Source organism: Natator depressus, chromosome 4, assembly GCF_965152275.1.
Source record: "Natator depressus isolate rNatDep1 chromosome 4, rNatDep2.hap1, whole genome shotgun sequence".
Classification (NCBI taxonomy): Eukaryota; Metazoa; Chordata; order Testudines; family Cheloniidae; genus Natator; species Natator depressus.
In genome coordinates, this window is record NC_134237.1 from 63,637,189 (window position 1) to 63,649,202 (window position 12,014).

At 39.1% G+C, this 12,014-nt stretch overlaps 1 long non-coding RNA gene across 1 annotated transcript; it reads left to right on the forward strand.

Moving 5' to 3' along the window:
* The first annotated feature begins 535 nt into the window (after positions 1–535).
* Positions 536–10,300, forward strand: LOC141985862 (uncharacterized). The gene is made up of 3 exons (XR_012639040.1): positions 536–605; positions 4,702–4,812; positions 10,187–10,300. It is a non-coding gene; the product is annotated as an uncharacterized LOC141985862 (long non-coding RNA).
* The last annotated feature ends 1,714 nt before the right edge of the window (positions 10,301–12,014 follow it).

Below are 12,014 nucleotides of genomic sequence, written 5' to 3' on the forward strand. Positions count from 1 at the left end.
TTTAATTATGTTGAATGTGTTAAATTTCAACAAGAGAAAAATAACTTAGTTAAGCTAGTTGTATGGAAGGGTCAGAGTTTATTGTTGTTCAATAGAAGTCTATCCTATATCCTAGTTAGGTCATTTTTAGTGCTTTTCTGTTGTTTTGGCCTCCCAGAGCTGAAAATCTGGTTTCATCTGAGAACTATTTAATTATTCCTATATTGTCAAGATGACATGTGTAACATTTAGAGCATATATGTATTAAATGATTCTTCATTCTTTACTCATATAATGATTAACACTTTCTCACACAAGTATTTCCATGGACTTGAATGAGGCCACCCACATGAGTAACTGCTATTTAATATGAGTCAGTGTCGAAGAACTGGATGCTAAATAACTCCTCAAACTCAGTACAATTTAATTATCAATGTCAATGAAAAACTAATTGGAGCATGGGATAAGTTACATCTGAGACATCACCATAGTCAAATATAGTACTGCTATGTAGCATTTATCACAATTACTTTCATTTTCAGTCTGAGAAATATCAGTTTAAAGAAAAAGCAAGTCTGGAGTACGAAGAGTGCCTGAGGGAATAAAATCTAAAATCAGTTCCAAGGGTATGTAATCTCTTCCAAATATCAATTAATTTGAATGTCAATATCAGTTAATTTAAGTGTTTTATTTCTCTGTGTTAAAAGGAGTACTGAGACAATGTAGGGCAGATAATGATTTATTCTAGGTTGACCAGTGAAGTTACTCTTGATTTACACTTGTGTAAGTGAGTTCAGAATCAGGCCTGACATCTTTAGTAGGAAAGGGCAGTTAAAGACCCAGTCTTCATGATTTTTAAAAGCTTAGTTAATTTTTTTTGAAGATTGAAGCATAGTATTTATACTGAAAACAGTTATAAGAGTTTCATAATAGAGCTTTATATTAGAACAAAGCACCATTCTTTTAGTGTCTTACCATGCTAAAACCTTAATTTTTTTAGTAAAAATTAATTGATCCCCTCCTTTTTTTCCTCCAGAAGAAAAGGATGAGTGCACCAGCTTGCATATTTTTTTCACTAGCTTAAGAGAAACACAGGTAGCATTAAGGAAAAGGGAGAAAATGCAGCAATCAATCAATGTAACAATCCAATAATAAATACTAATGAAGTAAAGCACCGAGATGTGCAGGAAATAGTTTTCCAAAGTGTGAAACATTTTGAGATTTCATTTTTTTCCCTTTTTCCTATTGGGATGAAATCAAGACTTTTTGAAAAATTCTGTGAAAAATGAGAGAGCCATCCAGCCCTCGTCAGTCCCACCCCCCCACCCGCCAATAGCCTCACACATAGATCATTTACCTGGGATCTGAGATATCTTTGGTATTGACTAGAAATGCCATCCTGGACCTGAGAAACCTCTCCCAAGAAAAGTTTAATCAATACTAATATGTTCATGAGAAAAGTTTCAATTTGCTATGAATCAACATTTTCTGTTGAAACACTGTTAAAAAATTTGAGACCAGCCCTAATACACATTCTTAAATGTAGGTTTCAGAGTAGCAGCTGTGTTAGTCTGTATTCGCAAAAAGAAAAGGAGTACTAGTGGCACCTTAGAGACTAATCAATTTATTTGAGCATAAGCTTTCGTGAGCTACAGCGAAAGCCTATGCTCAAATAAATTGGTTAGTCTCTAAGGTGCCACTAGTACTCCTTTTCTTCTTAAATGTAGATTATTTATAATTTTTAAATGCTCAGAAATATGTGAGATCTTGTAGAGGATAGAATAAAGTGTGATGGCCCACACCTAACCTGTTTGTGTAGGTGGTGGGTTGTAATATGGTATTAGGGCCCTTGTTGTAACCACTGGATCTTCGGAGATGGACTTGGATTTGATTATATCTAGGTATTTCTTAATAAACTCTGAAGAAATAATTTGTGTTTAAATGCAAGGAGGTAATGTCAGAGAAGAGTTGACTAAAATATGGAAAATATGTTTTGTGAAAAATTTTGAATTTCAAAATTTTATGATTTTCTGACCAAAATAATTGAAAACTGAATTTGTTTCAGATTTAAAAACCAAACCCCCAACTTTTTTTAGTTTTTGAAAACCACAAAAAACTTTAATTTTAGTTTTTGTTTTTCTCCCTCTCCATCCCCTACTTTTAAAAAAACGTTTTCCATTTTTATGCAACAGGGGATGGGAAATGGGGAAAAAAAGCAAAAGGGGGAGAAATCCAATAACTAAAAAACAAAAAAAAAAACAAAAAAGGTTTTGAAAATTCAAACATTTTCAGTTATTTCAGTTTTTATTTTTTTGATTAAAAATTGGGAGTCCTTAAAAAGAAAAGGCCCTGTGGTCACCCACCATGACAGCAGGTGGTGCCACACAGTCAAAGTGAGCTACGTGAGTGCTTTACTCAAAGACAGGCAGGAGACAACTGCCAATTTCCTAGTTCCTCCACACTGCACCCTTGCTGGAGTATATACCCAAAATTGTAATGTCTTGCACCGCACAAGGACCTGTACAATGGAAGCTCATAAAGTTTGCCCTCCCCTCGATGTGGGAAGGATATGCACAACACACTTATGTTAACCAAGCTGAGATTTTTTTCCCCCAGATACTTCACTCAAAGGTACACTGGTTTAGATAAAGCAAAAACAAGTTTATTAACTACAAAAAGATAGCTTTTAAGTGATTATAAGTGATACAAACAGATCAAAGCAGATTACCTGGTAAATAAACAAAACTGAAAACTAAGTCTAAAATATTAGAAAAGATTAAATATGAATTAGCAATTCTCACCCTGACTGATGATACAAGCAGGCTTGCGAATTCTCAAGGCACAAGCTGCATTTGCTTTGCAGCATGGTTCCCTACTCCTGTTCCAAGTCCATTTATTTCAGAGCTTCTCTCAGGTGTTGATTTGTGGATGAGTGAAGAACAACAGATGAGGTCACTCCCTGCCTTATATAACTTTTCCATATGGCGGGAATGCTTTGTTTCTAACTTAGTTCCCAGACCAGTTTGTGGAAAAATACAGGTACCCAAACTGGAGTTCAGAGTCATGTGGTCTAGTCACATGCCCTTGCAGACTCATAGCAGCCGTTACTTACAGGCTGGCCGAAACATTTACAGGAAGGCTAAGCTATTACACAGCCCATTGTCTTTGTTGATGAGCCATTAGCCACTGTCTGGCTTCTTCCTTGTTGTACCTGAAAACTAGTTGTGGGTGTTTTCTAGAATAAGCCCATTTGAAATACAGATCCATAGTCAATATTTATAACTTCAGATACAATAATGATTCATGCATACAAATATGATTTGCTGAATATGATTATCCTAACTTTTCCAATGACACCTCACATGACCCATCTTGTACAAAATGCATCATCATTATGCCATAATCACATCATAATAACATTACTCTGATGAATATGAGGTGTAGTGTCACAATCTGAATTATTTTTTATGACTATTATCTGTGCCTCAGTTTACCATATTGATATTGTTCTGTCTTACTACCTAAAGGGGATGTTAAGAACAGCAAGCAGGAAACAAAAGAATGGTGAAAAACATCTGTGCAAAAACAGTTTCATGGCATTTGAGGGAACAATAACTGGCCACTACGAGGGAAGATGCTACTTCCAGGCAAAGTTGCACACCTGGTTTGCAAAGATTGGGGGCCTGAGATCAAAAGGGCACTCACAGGTTTAAAAACTTTTTTTTTTTTAAAGAGAGGAAAGGGTGTTCAGTTGTCAGACGCTGTTCATGGAAGGTGGTCAAGCAGAGATGGGGCCTGATGGATGGGTCTCTGGTAGCTAGGCTTGCCAAAACTTTGAGAGAAATATAAGCTGTAGCTAAGACCCAGGTGTGCAGATCTTTTGTGGCTTTAAGCCTTTCCTCTGCTTGTTAAATGCTCTTGGGTGAATAGAGAATATGTTTGGAAGGAGCTGTTTTGAGTCACTTTAATTAGCTGCAGATCACAGGCTTCTGGCGAGAAGTTTCTCGTAGATGCCAAATTCAGTTGGGCCTGCCATGTTAACTGAAAATTGGGGCTGCCACCCTGGCATCCAGTCAAAGATTGATAGAACTGCAGGGTTCCACCCGAGGGGTGGTCCCATTAGGAACTGCAAAAGGGTCTAAGGTACAGCTTCCCTGTAATTATGATAGAATGATTGGTGAAACAGGGAATTTTGTAGCCTGGTGATCCAGTCTAAATGAGGGTGAAGTCCAGGTAGAGGCCTGTCACTTGGAGAGGGTACCCATGGGATATTGGATGAGAAATCCGAGGTGGAACTTGGCCCTGAACTGTGACAGCATTCTACTATTCATCTCACCAGTGCTGGATATGTAGGTAAAATCACCTCCTTACTCCTGCTCATTCCTCCCCTGTTTATGGACCCAAGGATTGCATTAGCTTTTTTCACCACAGAATCACACTGGGAGCTCATGTTGAGTTGCTTGTCTGCCCTGACCTCTAAATCCTTTTCAGAGTCACTGCTTTCCAGGATACAATTTTGTAGGGATGGTCTGAGTTCCTTGTTCCTAGATGTATAACTTGGCATTTGGTTTTATTAAAACATGTTTTGTTTCAGTGGGCCCAGGTTACCAAGTGATCCAGATTGCTCTGTTTGACTGTCCTGTCCTCGTCACTGTTTACCAGTCTGCCAATCCTTGTGACATTCGCAAATTTTGTCAGCAGTAGTTTTATATTTTCTTCCAGGTCATTGATGAAAATGTTGGATAATGTTGAGCCTAACACTGATCCCTGCAGAACCCCACTGGAATCACCTGTCTTTGATGAGGATTCCCTATTGAAATGACTTTGAGATCTGTCAGTAAGCCAGCTCTTAATTCATTTGGCATGTGTTTTATTGATATTGTTTAGTGCCAATTTTTTAAATCAGAATGTTGTGTACTACTAAGTCAAATGCTTTACAAAAGTCTAAGTATATTATATCTGTGCAGTTACCTTTATCAATCAAAGTTATAATTTCATCAAAGAATGAAATTCATTTTTTTTGCTGTGTCTGAGCACACAAAAATATTGGCGTTTTCATGGAGCTATGGGAATTTACACCAGTTGATGATCTGCCTCCCAGTATTGTCTCAGTGCATCTACTCATTTATCTAAATCTGGTTCTTTTTCTGCCTTGTAGTTAGAGCAGGGGACCTAGACTCCGGGGCAGATGCTCAGCTGGTGGAAATTCTCATCGCTCCATAGATGCACCAATGCTTTCCAGATTTTAGTATTCAGACACAGCCAGCAGGAACTGAATTCTCAGTGATAAAAGGCTGCCTTTGTGGTATGTCCTCAGATTTATTCTAAATAAAGCTAATCAATTTTTTTTGTTCAAAACTCTTTTTAATTGAAAAATAATATGGTGCTATGAGAATTCACACCAGCTGAGAATCTGTCCACTGTGTTCTAATCACAGACTTTATCCTTATTTTTCTCCTATATAAATGTCAGGTAATTATACAGGACCATCTTTATTAAATCTGTTTAAGAGTCTTAAGTAAGTGTTACATTAAGTGCAAAGTGCACTAATATTATTGATTTTGAGAAATCTGACAAAATGCAAATGACAGGTGAGTGTGGCAAAGATGAGCTAGTACATGCATCACCTCACCTAGCCAATCAATTTTCTGTGTAAGCCCCTCTCTTTCTAAAAATTAATAAAATCAAGTGTCATCTCTGCTTCCCAAACAATTTAGTGTCTCAAAATATTGGTTCTTAGTTTCCAAAATATTGCTTTATTTTATTTTTTGCTTTGATTTTCTTCCAAGATATATCTGCCAGAATGGCCTATCCATTTCCTCCATTCAGTCAGCTTCTGTTCATTCAACTCATAAATCTTTTCAAAGAGTGACATCTTGGCCTTCACTGCTCATGAATGGTTGGAGAACAAAACTCTGTCTAGAATACAAAGCTGCACTAAAATAATTTAAGGGAAAGAAAGAATGCAGACTGACTTTGGAATTTTTGTCCGCTGCTTTTCTGGCACAGAATGGGAAAGACTCAATAGTCTGAGAAACTAAATCATTTGGGAAGGATGGATGATGCTTGATTTTTTTAAATTTTAATATATACAGAGAATTGCTGTTTATCAAGATACCCTTAGGAAGGGGAAGCTCAATAGATTAATTGGCTGGGTACATAATCAATATGACATTATAGGCAGGCTGTCTCTGAGAGAAAACCAAACTGTGCAATAATGAAAACATAGTATTCCTGTTACCTACTATGGTATGTTATGACCAATTACTGTTATATAAATGGCACAAGGGTCCTGCTCATGCTCCAATTGATTTCAGTGGGAGAAGATGCAGGCCAAAAATAGTCAGAGAGAGCATGTTTATTTTTCTAGGATATGAATTCTTGCTGTAAAGAATAAGGTTGTTTTCTTTATGCCTTATGTGCTTCATTGAGGGATAATAGGAAAAACTCTATGACAGATAATCTAGAGTAGGGCTGGTGGAAAAATGCACCCCACCCTCCACTTGAAGTCAATGGAGTTAAAGGGTTTATTTTGACCCATTGTATTTAGATTATAGTTATTAAAGGATCAACATTGCAATCTAAATTAGAGGAATCTCTCACTATTTACATACTATCTTTCTAGTTCTAATCTTGAAATCCTTAGTCCCGGGTACTTGACTACATTTTGCCATTCTATCCTTTTCCATGTTGTCAGTACCATCTTTGAACTGGATTTATATAATATTACTATGTAGCTAATTTTCAAATTACTAAATTATTGTGGATTAGATAGTTTTACTTGTATGTGATTTGTTTTGCGTTCTGCTTAAGTGAGACTGTGAAACAGGGCAGAGAGGGGTTCAGAAATTCTAATGATAAAATAAATATAATTATATATGACAAAGTTCAAAAGGTTATTTGAGTCAAAATGTTATCCTTCAGTAAATGGAAATCCAAAACTAGTGAAACTAGGGGCAGGTCTACACTACTGCTTAAATTGATATCACTTACGTCATTCAGGGGTGTGAAAAAGCCACTCCCCTGAGTGATGCAAGTTACAGCAACCTAAGCACTGTCCACACCAGCGCTATGTCAGCAGGAAATGCTCTCCCGTTGACAAAGCTTCTGCCTCTCACAGAGATGGAGAATTATGCCAATAGGAGAGAGTTCTCCCGTTGGCATAGAGCATCTTCACCAGATGTAGCACTTCTAGTGTAAGACTAACCCTTAATTTAAAGAAACATAAACTATGGCAGGCATAGAAGTGGAATAAAAATGGTTAGAAGCACGGAGAGAGACTAAACTAACAAGGAATGATTTGGACTGTTTAGACAAGAAACAAATAAAAGGGGACATGATAGTTATATAAAATAATGATACAGAGAAGATCAATTTGGGACTCCTCTTTGCCCTTTCTCATATTAAAAGAACGAATTCAAATAAATTGAAAGGCAATAAATGTAAAACTCAGAGATAAATTTTTCCCCACAACACATAATTAACCTGTGGAACTTACTGCCACAGAATATAATTGAAGCCATCAGCTCAGTGGGGTTCAAAAAGGATTAGACATTTATATGAATAAAGAAGACATCTACAGTTACATTAGATAGATAATTAGAAAGGATATAATCCCTCTTGTTTCAGTTTAATAAATAAAATCCTAAATGATGGGGGTAGAAAGAAGTTTTCTGTATTAACAGGATATTTCATAATTATCCGTTATAGTATCTTTTTCATCTTAATTTGAAGCATCTAGTACTGTCCACTGTCAGAGACAAGATTAACTAGAACTATTGATCTGATCAGTCTGGCAAATGCTATGCTGATAGTCATATTATATCGAAACTTTTTCACAAAAAGTATTCCACACAAATTTTCATAGTTATCCAGGCAGCTAAATTTGAAAACACTCTAGAAAACTTTTTTTATCTTTGAAAAGAAATGTAAGAGTAATTACTCTAGTATGTTGGGTGATTTACCTATAATGATTCTGGCAAGGTCCATTAGATACTGGAAGAAAATCAGCCTTATGCATTAGATCAGGTTTCTACAAATGTAATTAAATCTTGTCCTGGCTTTGTTCATGTATCAAGAAACTAATTGCATTTAGTCAAACACTTGCTTCAAGACTGGACAAGATTAAATTAATTTCCCCAGCACTGAACTGTAGGAGGGCAACATACAGTAAATTGCTCAACCATTCAGACTCTTGGCTTGAAAAGTAGATTTACACAAGAAGTGTTTGTGTTTTCTGTAAAAGGAACCATTAGACCAAGTTCCTTGAAGGTACACAGACTATTAGCTGGTTTCAGAGTAGCAGCCGTGTTAGTCTGTATCCGCAAAAAAAAAAAAAAAAAAAAAAAAGGAGTACTTGTGGCACCTTAGAGACTAACAAATTTATTTGAGCATAAGCTTTCGTGAGTTACAGCTCACTTCATTGGATGCATGCAGTGGAAAATACAGTAGGGGGATTTTATATACACAGAGAACATGAAACAATGGGTGTTACCATATACACTGTAACAAAAACCACTACTACTTGGCACCTATGATGGGTTGTATGGCCAAATTCAGGATGCCTGTGCCAGTGGGGGACCATCCCAATAACAATTTCCACCAGTGGTGTGACAGGTCCTGGCTATTCCTTGCAAATACCTGTTTAATTTCATTGGCATTATGAGGCACAGTAACCATGACTCTGCGACCTTCCTGTTTTGCAGCTGGTTCTGTAAATCAGGGTGTACAAGCAATGTTTGTAAAGCAGTTAAATTCATTCCAAGGGGTACCGGTTTTACAATAGAATACAAAGTATAGGACACATTTCACTGACTATATTTAAATTCGGGTACATGAAATTCAAAATCACAGCCCCGACTGCTACAGTATGACAGAAACATTTATTCTCATAAGGATTATGATTTACTTTATGCACAAAATTAACAAGAACCGTAGGACAGCAACTTCTAAGACATACACAGTGGTTTTCTGGATACACAAGCACAGAGTTATTACTGACAAATGCGTTAATAGCATAATGGCATTTTCCTTAAGTTATTTCCAAACATACAGCCTGAGGCTGGAGGGCATTCTTGTTACATTCATATCCAATTTCAGGTTCCTCTAAACAGGCTCCCAATTCTATTGTTTTCCATTTTTGATCATCTTTCATCACCCACAACACCTTGTCAATTTTATTTTATGATCAACTTGCTCTGTTGGGAAGTCCAAGTGAAGGGCAGGACTTAAAGGGCAGGGCTGAAGACCGTGGTGAGGGTAGACTGTGGTGGGGCAGAGCCCCACCCGCTGAGAAGAAGGGCTGAATCAGGCCAGAGAGGCTGCGCGGACCAGCAGCCAATCAGTGAAGGCCTGGGGAGAGCCAATCAGGGCAGGAGAAGGGGCAGCCAATCAGGACCGGACTAGGTCCTATATAAAGGCTGCACAGCTAGGGAGAAGGACTGGCTCCTGTTGAAAGGAGCAGCCCCTTGGACAGAGCAATGCTGGGCAGGCTTGGGGGAGCAGATAGGGGCTCCAGCCCATTATCTGCCAGGCTGCAGCCCTGCTGCAAAGGGCCAGGGAGGTGAAAGGGTGAAAGGGGAAGTGGCCCAGGGAAACTGAGCAGGCAAGAGGGGAAGGAAGAAGGGCAGAGAGAGGTTGCAGCTAGAGGGTCCCTGGGTCAGGGCCCAGAGTAGCGGGGCCAGGGTCCCCCCCCTTTCTCCCTTTGCACTGCACCTGGCCATTGAGGAGAGGGGCCGAGACAGACCGCAACTAGCACCTGAGATGAGGGGCTAGACTACAGGGCTGTGGTTGGCCACCGAGGCAGGTGCAGACAGAAGGTCTGCTGTTAACAACACTCCCTGGAAGGGGGTGAGACTGAAGTGGAAGGCTGTGTTCTGAAGCAGACGAGGACTGTCCTGAAGAGGACGCCGCCAAACAGGGAGCAACACAGGTCCCAGGGCAGCATAGCAAATGATGCCCCTGACACCACGTGTTGAGAGCTAATTCCCAGAGTGACCAGCAGGAGGTGCCAGTGAGGATGAGTTGAACCCCGTCACACAGACCAACAGTTGCAGTTTGACTCTTTACTGGAGGCTTGAGAAAGGGGCTAGATTTAAAGGGCCCAGAGACCGGGATGGTTGCTGAAGATCCTATTAAGGGCAGACTGTGTGTTGAACTTTTGTTACCTCGGAAGGTGTTTGTTCATACTGACTGTGCGACTTGGCAGGAGATCTGAGCCACTGAAGACCCACCTAAAGAGACTGAGAACCTAGAGGGAGTGCCAGGAGTGAAAATGAAGATTGCAGCACCACACCCAGATAACAGGAGGCACTAATGAGAGGTGAGTGTCATGTCACCCTATTGAGAAATAACTCTAGGAGTCTCTTGAACTTGATTATACTTTTTTTCCTTTGTGGAATCGTATGCTTAAAGCTGGTGAAATAAGGATTAATGTGGCTTTAACTGTTAGCTAAAATTAATTTGTCCCTGGACTTGTTAGGGGGTAAAGAGAGACTGTTCATACAAGAATGAGAGTATTCTGAGCAGAAAACTCCTTTGAAGGCAAAAGAAGACTCCTGTAAGAATCCTTATAATTTATGTATTGTTATATTGGCTAAAATATTCTTCTATTTGTACATATCAACTATTCTTGTTCAGAAAAAAGAAAGTCTTGCAAAGAGGTTCATAGAAAGCAATCCAGAAATAACGCTGGACTCTATCATATGGAAAAAGAAAGTCAGAAGAAGGGAAGTGGACTGTGTGAGTGAGGTTGTGAGGTGAAGTAAACAGCAGTGGTTAAGAATGCTGCTAAACTAGGCTGCAAATAACTTTAAAGAAAAATACCAGGTGAAAAAGCTTAGTCAAGAGAGAGGTCCTCCCATAATCTATTTAAGAAAGGCTGAAAACTTGTAACTGTGGGGGAAGCAGGACTATACCTGGGTTGGAGAAAGAAACATAGGAATTGCAATACTGGATAAGACAAATGTTCCACTTAACCCAGTATTTTGTCTTCAGCAGTGATTACTACCAGATGCTTCAAAGAAAGCTGCAAGAAGACTGGCAGTAAGCAATTACAGACCTACAGTTCTTTGACTCTATGATTAAAGACTTTGGTGAGAGCAGTTTCAGTGGGGTGCAAAGTGGGGAGCTCAGAATGGAGTGCCGAGAGAAGCAGGTGGTGCTGAAAAGAGGTGAGGGCAACAAGGATAGTGAAATGGAGCCATTGAGTGGCAGGGAGTGGGGAGGAAGAGGACAGCTGCTGTGATGCAGAAGAGAGATATGGTGAAAGCCATGGATGAGTGGCAGATGGGCAAAAGTATTAAAAAAAAATTTGAAAAATGTTGTGAAGGAATACTGCGGCAGGATGGGCAGCTAGAGTACATTGCTCCACCACGCTGTGAGGGACTCGGGGAGAAGAAGGCTGGCTCCAGCACTGTCGCTGGGGAGTATGCTGTGTACAGGACAACACAAAACAATGACAGCTTTGCCAACCCCAACAGCTCAGAAATCATGAGATTGGCTTAAAAACCCTGATATTTAAAATAAATTATAAATGTGGTGGTGGTCTTATTTGTCTTCTGTTTGAGTCCTTAGGATTTACTTGGATCCCATTTTCAAGCTTTTCTGCACAACCATGAGATCTAGAAACTTATTTTGTTTTTAAATGAAAGCTCAGATCTCCAGGTAATTAGATGACTCCAGGAGCTAGGGCCTTGAGATAAATATCAAACCTCATGAAATTTGCAATGAAATCACGAGACCTGGCAACACTGCAATGACCCTTGCTTATACAGGATATGCGTCAATCATTTTGGTTAGATAACTCAGTCCAGTCTCAAATTTTTCACATGTGCAAAAGGCCAGGCTAGAGATAGAACACTTCATCTATATAGTCATATGATATAGTGGGAAAATGGCTGCAAACAAAGGTCTAGATTGTGACCTTTACTACAGTCCTGCATTGGAATTGCACTGTTTCCGTGGGAACTCAGGGAAGGAATGTGCCTCAGAGACAATCCCTTCCCAACTCACTGATACACCATGAACTTTACTGC